The sequence below is a fragment of the Acomys minous genome (assembly GCF_964271855.1).
Source record: "Acomys minous genome assembly, chromosome: 1".
Classification (NCBI taxonomy): Eukaryota; Metazoa; Chordata; class Mammalia; order Rodentia; family Muridae; genus Acomys; species Acomys minous.
The window spans coordinates 86,377,950-86,392,030 of NC_140483.1; positions in this window are offsets into that span (position 1 = coordinate 86,377,950).

Consider the following 14,081-nt stretch of genomic DNA (forward strand, 5'->3'; position numbering starts at 1 on the left):
TACGTATCACCCTATTAATTTAATAAATGACTCTTTCATTTATAATAACAAATTGTAAGTAATAATTTATGTTTTTATATTTAGAACCCATGTATAAATTATGCTACTTTCTATCAATTTTTATCACCCTAAACAATTTAAATGTGAGACAATAACTATCCAGTCCTCATCCCCATCTGAGACTTAAGAAGGAATAAATATTACCTTAATTTGTGGGAAGTACATTTAAGCAGATTCCAAAATTATAGAAATAACAGATTTTTTGCCGCCGGGACAGTATCCCCAAACTATTCTATAATACTGGAAAATCATCTTTAGTCTTCTGGCTTAAAACAATTCACAGAATTTTTTGAGGGAGAATTATAAAGCCCTTGCCTACTTTGTCTTTGCAGAGTTCAGCAGTTGATGGTCCTGCATTAATTTTGTCCTGTTTAGACAGTACTCTATCTGTAATTCATAAAAGAGAATTTTGACATTCAGTGGCTATCTTGAAAAATATAAAGCCTTTGATGGTTTTTGAAGTGGAATGTGAATGATGCCAGGAGAATACTTGTCTTAAGGCCAAAAACCTTAAATTAATAAAATATCTTTAAATGTCATAGTCTGTATCTGTATATCTTTGATGTTTTTAAATACCATCTATGTATCTTATGATGATTGTTTCTAACTAGTTTCTAATCTGTCAATCTAGGAAATATGTTTTTCTACTTAATTAAACTAGTACCTACCAATATGCATTTTCATTACCCTAAATAGTTGTTAATAACATCTTTCAAAATGACTAAAATTTAACATTAGAGTTTTAAGAGTCACATAGGTATAATACCTTAGCAAGTTGTAATGAAATATAATCTTAAATCTTTATTAATGCAGATATTTATACAAATATAAGACTTTTTGGCTTATTAATGCTCTTTGGTTTCAATGCAGATTCAATAATCTATACTTTTACTTATCATTTCTATAACTCACATTTTAAAACAATACCAACATCTATAACCCTTTTAATGACTGAAAACTATCTATCCTCACTCCCTTAGGCACAGGGCATAGTTTTCTTAAAGTACTTTCTGCTTATTTGAGAAGTAATTTTTCTTTGCAGGGGATGGGAGTGGTGGGGGAGGTTAAGAAATTTAGGATTGTGTTCAGTATTAAGAAAGATAGCTGTAGCTTTGCTGTACAGTCTCTAAATGCTGATAAAGTTCATTGTTTATCTGAAGTCTTGACTTCTTGCTAGCCATTTTGAAATTGTCCGGACAGCAGATTTTTGAGGAAATAGATATTGCGCTTAACTGAGAGGGATGATCAACTGCGTTACTTGTTTATTTTGTTATCTTCTTGTCCTGCAAAATATTTTCTTTCAAATGTATTATTTATTTTGTATTAATATATGTTGTACACTGAGCATACTTCTGTTAAAGATGATTCTTTGCTCCCTGTTCAAGCAGGTAAGGACTTTGTATATATATATTTCTTTGAACTGTATAACTGTATAACCAAACTTCAATGTAATTTTCAATCTGTTCCTGCTTCAAAGAGATCTTCTTTATGCCTCTCTTAAGGTATCCTAACCCCTCCCTCAATTTGAAAAAATATTTAGTGCATAAGATTTTGCTCCTACGTCCTGCATCATTCAGGCTAGCAAAAGCCCCTTCTCAGTGGGATTTAGCTTTATGAGTCACTAGTAAATTCTGGATTTTCTATGCTTGCTTGTGTAAAAGAGACACTTGTATTTTCTTTCAACATGGGCTTTGTAGAAGAAATGCCACTTTTGTATCTCTGAGGTTTGTTTCATTTATTTTATATTTACATTTATTTATTTTTTTAGCCAGTGGGAGACCTGGTTGCTTGTAGTGTGTCTTGGGCAGGGTGGTTTTCATAATCAGGAAGCTGCGGACTGCTGCTTTAGAAACTACAATTGCTCTCTTACTCAAAACAAAACAAAACAAAACAAAACAAACAAACAAACAAAAACTAAGAAACTGCTCTGTAGTTTTACTTTCTATTTATGTTAGACCACACTTTCTATGCCAAAATGTTAAGGTTATTTTTATATAATTGTGTGTGTTTCTCAGTTTTATCTATCCTTGAAAGCATTAAAATTATTGAGACTCTATTATATTTGTTAAATAAGTTTTACAGCAGTATAACTGAACAGCCAATACACTATTTTTATTTTTTATTTTTTACTATTTTATTTTTTAAAGTTATTTATTTATTATATATACAGAGTTTTGCCTGCATGTACTCCTGCAAGTTAGAAGAGCGCAACAGATCTCATTATAGATGGTTGTAAGCCACTATTTGGTTGCTGGAAATTGAACTCCAGGACTTTTATAAAATGCCCTTAACTTCTGAACCATCTCTCTAGTATTCTTAACTTTGTAAATTAACCATGCATAATCTTTGCCAAAATCTGCTAGATACATGTACTTTGTGGATTTCCTTGTTACAGCTCCTCTCCTCATATCTCTTAGGTCACTGACATTGGCTGAATTCCATACTTCCTCCTTTCCTCTTCCACTGGCTGGCAGGCAGTCTACCCCTATTCTTTCCCCTGCTATGCAATTGGCTGTAAACTGCTTTATTGGCATATCAGTAGACAAATTGGGAACAACGTTTGCAACATTGAGACAGGAGATTCACAGAGCAAGAATTTCCTGACTTTCACATGAACTCTTGGTGCCCCATTTTTTGCCAAGTCCCCTTGATGGGGAAGCCTGGTGGCACTCAGAGGAAAGATAGCAACCTCCCAAGAAGAGACTTGATACCCTATGAGCATATACAGGGGTTGGAGTTCCCCTCAGTCACAGTCATAGGGTAGAGGAGTAGGGGGAAAGTGGGAGGGAGGGAGGAATGGGAGGATACAAGAGATGGGCTAACAATTTAGATGTAATATGAGTAAATTAATAAAATATTAAAAAAGAATTTCAACCAAATAAAAGTGTACGGAAAACTACCTTTGACTTACAAAATAAAATGCCTACAACCCCTGCCCTTGATGTATAATGACATGTGACTTCACTGTCCTCCACTTATGAGATTGATGAACTCACCTGAAATTTATGTCTCTTAATAAACCTGCCTTTATATTTTGATTTGGCTTGAATTGGTTCATTTCATCAGTGAAGAAATCTACTATAACCAAAATCCCACATTTTCAAAGTCATTTATGCCAATATTTCATTAATATTTTTTTGCACGAGGGGGAAATCCGAGATGGCAGCACTGAACATGCACCTTCTTTGATCAGCAGGACAGCAGTGACTGCACAGCAACCTAAGGACTAATATTAGAACAACAAAACACAAGTACTGGTGACTAACAAATGAGAGGGGTCAAAATTCTGTGGAGCACTCTTGGGTATGGCCTCAGGCCACCTAATTAATCCGCAGAAAATCCTGGGTACACACAGGGATAGGTGCAATTTCTCCAAACGCTTTTGCCACAAGCATAGCAGGTGGTCAGTTTCTGAAATATTGGAGATCAGAGGGAGCTGTGGCCAGCAAAACAAAAAACAAAAAAACAAAAAAACAAAAACAAAACCCAAAAACCGTCAGTGTTCGTAATTTTTAGCACAGAACAGACACCACAATCTGGAACAGAAGTGGATGTGAACTCTGATCACCATCCAAATCCACAGAAAATTCTTGAGTCACTACAGGCACAGATGTGCATTCCAATGACTAGTCACATGACTAGCTAACTAGCAGTTTCTGAACTCTGGGGCTCTACAAAACACCAGCATCATACATTTTACTCCACATATAGGAATCAAGCAGGCCAAAGGAGCAGCACTCTGCTCAGTATCTTTCTCTTTGTTCCCAAGCTGCCTTGTATACCTGGTTCCTAAACAGGGAATGAACAGTGAACTTTGCAACTGTGAGTTGGGCAGGGTACAAACTCCAACTGCCCTCTGCCCAAAGGAACCAAGGGAGCCCACCAGAGAAGCTCTCTGCCCTCTCCACAGTTGCATGCTTAATGTGGAACATAAACAATGAACCATGCAGAAATGAGTAGAGTGAAGATTCCAAACCCCATTGTCTATACCTTTGCCCAAATGCTCTGACCAGGAGAAACCACCAAATATGCTAATACCAGAGGCATCACAATGGGAAGAAGTAGGTGCAAGCACACAAACAAAAATTCACAGGACCATTTGATACCACCAGAAACTAGTAGTTCTAAAACTAAAAGAAGCTCTGGAGATACTATCACACCCTATGCCAAAGAGAAAGATTTCAAATATGAGTTGATAAAAATGATAGAGGCCTTAAAGGAGGAAAATAAATCCCTCAAACTAGAACTGAAGTACACAGAGAAAGAGATGAAAGAATTAAACAAACTGCTTAAAGAAATTTGCAAAAGACTGGGCACTACTATCAAAGAGGAGAAGAAAATAAATAAAAGCATTCAAGATCTAAATATGGAGATTGAAAGAAGGAAGAAAACACAATCCAAGTCAACCCTGGGAATGGAAAATCTAGGGAAGAGAAGAGGAACCGCAGACATAAGCATCACCAACATAATACAAAAGATGGAAGACAGAATTTCCAGCATAGAAGATATGGTTGAAGAAATAAATACAACAGAGAGATAAAAATTTAAATCTACATGTCTCCTGACACAGAATATCCAAGATATCTGGGACACTATGAAAAGACCAAACCAAAGAACAAAAACCATAGAAGAAAAGATTGCCAGAGCAAAGCCAAGAATCTATAATCAACAAAATCATGGAAGAAAACTTCCCTAACCTAAAGAAATAAATGCCCAATAATATACAAGAAGCCGACATACTCCAAATAGATTGGACAAGAAAAGATTATTAAAATCTGTAAGGGAAAAAGACAAAGTCACATACAAAGACAAACTTATCAAAATTACACCTGAATTCTCACCAGAATCTATGAATGCCAGAAAGGGCTACACAGATGTCATGCAGACACAGAGGCCAACCCAGACTACTATATTCTGAAAAGTTTCAATCACCATAGATGAAGAAATCAAGATATTCTATGACACAACCAAGTTTTAACAGTTCCACAAATCCATCTATAAGAAGATACTAGAAGAAAAAAATCCAACCCAAGGAGGGTAACTTTACCCAGGAGAACAAAGGAAATAAATAAATCCACATCTGTATAACAAAAAGAATGGAAGCTTACATACACTACCAACACCAATCAATCAATAATAAATAAACAAATAAATGGAAGAAATAACCACTGTGCATTAATATCTCTCAAAAGAAATGGCCTTAAGTCCCCTAGAAGCAGATTCAGGTAACATAATGGATGAAAATAACAGGACCCATCATTCTACTGCATAAAGATAAATATTACCTTATAGTAAAGTGCTAGCAAATGGTACTCTAAACAAACTGACACAAGAAACAAGATAGAGTAGTCATTCCTAAATCTAACAAAATAGACTTTCAAAGAAAACTAATCAAAAGAGATTTTCAGCCTCTTCCAAGGAAAAATATGCTAAGACGTTGTCTTAGTTCTGTACATCTATAACACAAATGCAGGAGCACACACATTCATAAATGAAATGTTACTAAGGAGTAAACACTTGATTAGAAAGCAAACCTTAGCAGATACAAAAAGATCAACATAATCCCTTGCATCTTATCAGAACACTATAAATTAAAGCTGGACTTCAACAATATCATAAGCAACAGAAAGCCTAATAAACTCCGGGAAATTAAGAAGCCCCTACTCAATGAACTCTGGGTAAGGCTCAAAATGAAAAAATTAGTTAAAAACTTCTTAGAATTCATGAAAATGAAGGCACAATATTCCAAGAGTAAAGTTCATAGTGCTAAGTGTCTTCATTAAGAAATTGGAGAGATTTCATACTAGCAATTTAACAACACACTTGGAAGCTCTAGTACAAAAAGAAACAGATTAAACAAAGAGGAGTAGACAGCTAGAAATCATTCAACTCAGGGCTGAAGTCAGTAAAGTACAGACAAGAAAACAATTCAAAGAATCAACAAAATCAAGAGATGGTTCTTTAAGAAAATCAACAAGATAGTCAAACCCTTATCCAATCTTACTAAAAGGCAAATGGAGATCATTCAAATGAACAAAATTAGAAATGAAAAGGGAGACATAATGACAACTCTGAGGAAATCCAAAAAATCATTAGTTCCTATTCAAAAGCTTATAAGCCACAAAATTTGAAAATCTAAATGAAGAGGACAAAATTCTTGCTACTACTATTACTTAAAATTGAATCAAGATTATGTAAAAAAACAAAACTAAACTAAATATTCCTATATTTCCTAAAGAAATTCAGGCAGCCAACCGAAATCTTCCAACCAAAACAAGCTCAGGAAAAAATGGATCCAGCAAAAACTTCTACCAGACCTTCACAAAGAACTAATACCAATTTTCTTCTACCTATTCTTCCAAATAGAAAGAGAAGAAACACTAGCAACTTCATTCTATAAGGCCACACATTGATACCTTGATACCTAAAACACAGAAAGACTCAACAAGGAAGAATTACAGACCGAATTCTCTTATAACATTGATGTGAAAATGCTCAATAAAATATTCAAAAACTGAATGTGAGAACACATCAAAAATATCATTCAACATGACCAAGTAGGCTTGATCCTAGGCATGCAGAGGTGGTTCAATATGCAGATAATCATAACTTTAATCCATCATATAAACAAACTGAAAGAAAAAAGTACATGATCATCTCCTCAAATGAGAAAATATTTTGCAAATTCAAACATGAATTCATATTTACAGTATTGGAGAAAACATGGATATAAGGCAAAAATATACATATTAAAGGCAATATACAGCAAGCCTATATCAACCAACATCAAACTACAGGGAGAGAAAATTCAATCAATTACATGAAAATCAGGGACAAGACAGGAGCTCTCTATCGCTTAAATAGTGTACTTGAAGTTCTAGCTGGAGCAGTATATCAACTAAAGTATAACAAGGAGATACAAATTTGAAAGGAGGAAATCAAAATATTCATGGATGACATGATAGTGTACATAAGTGAATAGAAAAATTCTACCAAGGAAATCTTACAGCTGAATAACACTTTCAGAAAAGTTGTTGGATAAACAATCAATTGAAGAAATCAGTATTCATCCTTTATACCAAACCAAAACAAACCAAAACAAAAACAATCAGGCTCGGAAATAAATTAGGGAAACTATACCCTTCACAATTGCCACAAATAACATAGTGTATCTTGATGTAACTTTAACCAAGTAAATGAAGGTCTTGTATGAAAAAACTTCAGGTCTTCAAAGAAAGAAATTGAAGAAGATATCAGAAAATGGAAAGTTGCTCATGCTTGTGGATCAGGAGAATCATCCTCTTAAAAATGTCCATCTTACAAAAATCAGTTTACAGATTCAATGCCATTCCCATCAAAACTCAGACACAATTTTTTACAAACCTTGAAAGATCAATTCTCAACTTCATATGAAAAAATAAAAACACCCAGAATAGTTCATACAATCCAAGATTGTTATATACAATAAAATATCTTCCTAAGGAAGCTTCCTCCCAAAACTCAAACTGCACTATAGAGCAACAGTAAGAAAATCAACATGGTACTGGTATAGAAATATGCTTGTTGATCAAAGACCCAGAAATAAACCCATACACCCATAGACACTTGACAGAAATACCAAATCTAAAAATATATAAAGAACTCAAGAAAGTAAACACCACCATGACAAATATCCCCATTAAAAGTTATGGTACAGCTGGGCAGTGATGGTGCACACCTTTAATCTCAGCACTTTGGAGGCACAGGAAGTGGATCCCTTTTAGTTTTAATTAATCCAGTGGGGTCTACAAACCGAGTCCAGGACAGCCAAGGCTACACAGAGAAACCTAGTCTCTAAAAACTAAATTATATATATACACTTATAGAAATGTTGTACTTTCTTAGTGACTAGAGAAATGCAAATCAAAACTACTCTGAGATTCCCTCTTAAACTTATCAGTACTGCTCAGTCCAAAAACTCAGGTGCCAGCACATGCTGGTGAGGATGCACAGAAAGGGGGAACTCCTCCATTGCTGGTAGGAGTGCAAACTTGTACAACTGCTTTGGATATCAATCTGTTTCTTTGTAAATTGGCAATTGTACTAATTCAAGATCCAGTTATGCCACTCCTGGGAATATATCTGAAACATGCTCCACCACACAGAAAGGACATTTGCTCAACTAGGTACATGGTAGCTTTATTCCTGATAGTCAGAATCTAGAAACACTCTAGATGTCCCTTGTCTGAAGAATAGGTAAAGAAACTACAGTAAGTTTACACAATGAAATATTGTTCAGCAATTAGAAACAAGGAAATATTGAAATTTGCATGTAAATGGATGTAACTAGGAATAATTATCCACAGTGAGGTAAAATAATCCTAGAAAGACATACCTGGCTTATATTCACTTATAATTAGATATTAGATAAACATAGATATCCTCTAAAAGACCACCCAAGACTGGATTTGGACAAATACAGAGACTCAAAGCTGGACTCTTGCTTAAGATCTGTGAATTGTATGAAAGAGATGTTGGATGGAAGGAAGTGGGTGGGTTGGGGGGAGGGGCTCCTCAAGGAAACTAGTAAGGCTGGCTGTTCTAGACTCAGGGGTACTGCACAAACTGATGCTCCAACCAAGGACATTGCAAGTATAGAACATAGACTCCGTGTTCAGATATAGCTGATGGACAGCTCATTATCCACATGTAGAAGGGGAGATCAGGGGTGTGCTCTGCCACTGATATGAACTCTGGTGCATGGTTTATTGATCACTGACCCTTGCTGGTGAGGCCCTGTGGGAACAGAGAGGAAGGGGATGCAGGTTACCTAGATGAGACCTGATATGCTGTGATCAGACTGTGGGAGAGGCGGACCCCATGGTTAGAGTTCTAGGGGATGGGAATAGGGTGAAGGAAGGAGGGAGGTTGGGAACAGGAAAGAAAGAGTGAGGAGATTATAACCAAGATGTAATATAAATAAATTATAATAAAAATGAATAAATAAAGAAATTAACCACTCTCAAACAAATAAACCAGCAAACAAATACTTAACATCTCTTTTTCTCTGTTAAAATGGAACATCAAGTATTTGCTGAAATGTCCTTTTGTTCAAGACTGGAGAATCTGTAACCACTCTATGTACTTAGTTATGCAACACTTGTGTGCTTGGATGTCCCTTCAAAGCTTGAACTTTCAAATAACTTTGACCCCACCTCTAGGAACCCAAGAAAAGTGACAGAAACCATCCTTTTCACTCTGCCAGGAATTGTGAAAAAGCTCCATCTCAGACACTCTGATTCTTCTTTACTCCTCACAATGATCTTATGAAGGAGATAATATGTTCCTTGTGTGGCTAATAGAGAAACAGAATCCTGGTTCCTTCTAGATAGCAAAGCCCAAGCTACTAACCAGCTACTAAGTGGTGATTAACCCAGCTACTTACTAGCATGCCTCCTTTGCAAGGTCTTTATCCCATGTGCTCTGCTTGGAAAAGAACATTTTTAATTTGTCATTAAAATTAACTCTCTCTGCTTGTTCAGCTGGAGAGATTATTCCTCAACCTACATCACAGATTAAGACATAGGCTGTAATATGGATTTTAACAACAACAACAGCAACAACAAAACAGCAATAGTTAAAAACAAAACTGTGCAGACCTGTCAGGGAAAACATCTATTTCCAATCCTTGCTACATGGTGACACCAAGTTTCCTTGGTCTTTGTTTGCTTTTTATATAACCTGGAATAATAAAGCTGTTGTAAGACTCATTTGAGTTAGTATACAATAATGATTTAGGTCATCAGCTACTAATAATATGTGTCGTATGTAGGCAAACATTTCCACTATGTTTGATAGCATAAAGATAGAAGTAATTGTGTTGGATCTCTTTATTCAAAAAATGTTTTCTTCTGATATGGAGTTTATGAATATGTAGTTTATTTATTAATAATAAACAACCTACTGCAGAGTTATGGTAGTTATTAAATAATCAGGAAAGTCATTTGCAAAAGCTACATTCAAGCTGGGCACCAGGGCACACATGTGTAATCTCAGTGTTTGGGGAGGCAGAGGCAGGCAGACCTCTTTGAAGATGAAACTAGCCTGGTTTACAAAATGAGTCCAGGACTGCCAAGGCTACAAGCGGTAACCCTGTCTCAAAGAAACAACAACAAAAATTACATTCATAATGTTATCTAACTAGTATTTGGTAAAGTTAAAGAAAATACTATCTATACTATCTAGGTGAGTTTAAATTTTTGTACCTAAAATTATTGTATTTATCAATTTAAAAACTCTCGTTATAAAATATAAAACATTTTCTTAAATCCCAAACAACTTATGCCTAGTTATGAAACTATAAATATCTATTCTTAAACCTCATCAGAGAATTGATAAAGAATAAAATTACTACTTACATAGGAAACACAAAATTTCTTATTAAGTACTCCTCTCCCCCAAAAAACAGAAAGGTTGATCAATGGAATAAAATAGAAGACTGAGATGTAAATCTTCATGCTATGGAAGCTAAATTTTGATAAATAAGATAAATTCATACAATGGAAAATAAATAATTTTCAACAAAATGTGGTGATCTAACTGGACATTAACATGGTAGAAAAAGCAAATAGATCCATAGCAATCACCCTGCACAAAACTCAGGTCCAAGTGGATCAAAGACTACAACATAAAACCAGTTAAATGGAACCTGATACAAGAGAAAGTGGGGAATGTCCTTGAACACACTGACACAAAGACAGCTTCCTGAACAGAATATCAGTAGCAGAGGCACTCAGATCCAAAATTAAAAATGGTACCTCATGAAACTGAAAACATTTTGTAAAGCAAAGGAAACCTTCAATAAGACAAAATGGCAGCCCATAGAATAGGAAATTATTTTCATCAACTGCCCTTCCGATGGATTGAATATATACAAACTATATAAAGAACTCAAGAAATTATAACCAAACAAATCAAATAATAACAATTAAAATGGTATACAGATCTAAACAGAATTTTTATTACAAGTATCTCAAATGGCTGAGAAATACTTAACAAAATGTTTACCATCCTTAACTATCAGGAAAATTGATATAAAAATGACTTCTAGATCCCCTCTTATACCTGTCAGAATGTCCAAGATCAAAAACACAAGTGACATCTCATTACGGCAAAGATGTGAAGCAAAGGAAACATACCTCCATTATTGATGGGGTTTTAAAATGTACACCCACTATGGAAATCACTATTGCAATACCTCATCAAATTGGGAAAGAAAACCAGCTATACTACTTTGGGCATAAAACAAAATGATTCTTCATTATACCACAAAGAAAATAAATCCAAAAACTTTATCCATAATATGCAAAAGGTGGAAACAACTTAGATGTCCCTCAGCTGAAGAATGTATAAAGAAGAGTATATTTATGCACTGGAATGTAACTTAGTGATTTTAAAAAATGAAACCATGAAATTTGGAAGAAGATTGATGGAACTAGAAAAAAATATTATTGAGTTCAGCAACACATACTCAGAAAGAGAAACAGAGTATACTAAATTATAAATGAATATTAACTTTTAAGTAAAGGATGATCATACTACAATCCACAGGCCAGAAGAGTTAAGTAACAATAAGTGCTCTGGTTGGGATGCATCTATCTCCCTACAAAGGGTGTATTCAGGATAGGTGGTAATGGGAACAGGAGGAATCAAGTGGAATAGAGAGCAATAGATGAAGACAGCACAGGGCTAGACCATTATAATTGAGGATGGGGGCAATTGGTGTGCAATATGGAAACTTGGTTTAGTGGAAACTTCCTGGAATCTATGAGCATAGGCCTAGTGAGGACTCTTGGTATTGGAGACTATAGAGACTGAACTGGTCATCTTCTCTAACCAGATAACACTTCCAGTGATTGTACTGGGTAATCCTCCCATTCACAAAACATTCTGCCTACAACTTGTCCTGTCTGCAATATATGCAGGACAACAGCGTCTCCAAAATTATGGGAGTGGTCAATCAATGTGTAGTCCAATTTAGGCCTATGCCATGAAAGGGAGCTGAGGTGTGACATTGTCTGGATGACAAGGAACCTGAAGATGATACCACAGTGACACAGGATGGAACTAAACATGACTGGTAAAAACAACTTAAAAAGGAAAAGAATAAAGTCAGTGAACTCATAGTTTGTTGCCTAACTCAATAATCATCAGAGAGGTTTCCTTTAGAAGCTGATGGAAGGAGATAGATTAAGAGACTCATAGGGAAACATGAGGCAAAACTCAGGGAATCCTGTAGAAATGCAGAGGAAGAACTGTAGAAGCCATAGGTGTCGGGCACACCAGAAGAACACCTCATACAAAATCAATTAAGGGAGACCATAAGGGCTCACAAAGAGTAAAGTTGCAATCTCGACAAGGTCTACATGGGTCTGCACTAAGTTTTCTGCATTTAGTTTATGATTGTTCAGCTTTGTGTTTTGTGGGAATCCAAACAGTAGGACTGGGGATACCTTAGAATCTTTGATCTGCCTTTGGACCCTTTATCATGTGTCATTCATTCTTGACATAAAATATATAAACAAATAAATGTTAATTTCCTATCCTGAGTGTCAAATTTTGGGTGTTTTTTCATGATAACATATTTGCAAGACTATATTTACCAGCATAAATTAATACCAGAGGAACTATAAAATAAAGCATGACAGAGGAAACCAGAAGCATGAAGCACCCTTTAATGCAGAAACAAAAAAGAAGGAAACAGAAAGAATCTTCATAAGACTATGTATAGACTTTTTGTCAAAAAAATTGGTTAATTATCTGGGAAATTTTAGGAAATATTAACGAGTGACAACAAGTTACAAATAAACATTTCTCTTTGGCAAAAAATTTAAGCAAGAAGAAGTTAATAACAAAGTATATATCTTTTGCAACAAGTATAATAAACTCATACACAAACTACACAAAAAATTCCAACAAGACTCATAAGTCAAACCAAATTAGAATTAATTCTGAAATACCATATGCTTAACATTCATATGATTAGTTGGACAACTATATATTAATTAACTACATAAATTTATGCTACTTCATAGTACTAAAGGGCATATAAAGTTTATTTATGTTTAGATAATACTGAGCAAAGACTGCAAAAATTTAAAAAGTCTAAAGACATATAATTCTTGCATGTGCTTGTTGAAATGTAAAATATTTGGGGAATAATTGGAGTGACCTTGCATCCACAGTGTCAGCAGCAGTTCCCCTGCTGCAGATTTTCTGTAGGAGTTATGCAGAACTATTCAGAAACGTAAACCATAATGCTGTTTTCAGTAGAAAATATATTTATTGAGATACATCCATGCCATGAATTATTATATAATTACGACAACAGGAACTAGGTATGTACATTACTCATATTGCATTTTAGTGTACTGTTCCTAGAAAGCAACATGTACTTGATAAGAAAGAATCAAATGCTAAAAACAAGAAATAAAAGAAACTTGTCGCAGCATTCAATCTAATGTATGTGTATCTGAGATATTATGAGATGAGTCAGGGACATTTAAAATAATGCTTACTGGAAAGTTTCCCGTCTATAAAGGAGAGCACAGAATCAGCTGAAAGCTTGTGTTTTCCAGGTTACAGACTGTTTCATTAGGTAACATGAGCAAAGTACCGCAGAGTCAGTATATATTCTGAGAAAAGCTAAAGGGCAAATTTACCTGAAGTATAATTAATAAGTTTACTACTAGAAATAAATGAACAAAATTATATCATACAACTTAAAAATGATACATATATTACAAATCATTAAAAACATGACTGATATCCAAGTATAATTAGGAGATTTTTAAAAAGACTTCATGTCTGAAATTGGATACCTGTCTTTAAATTAGAACTTATATTCATAGAAAGTTATGGAAAGTATGACTATGACTTAACACTGTGACAAATGTCAAGTTTCCATTCTTATAATGCTTTTTTTCTAGTTTTGATTATTGGGAATACTTAGACTTCCCTTTAAGAAAATCATGAGGACACTA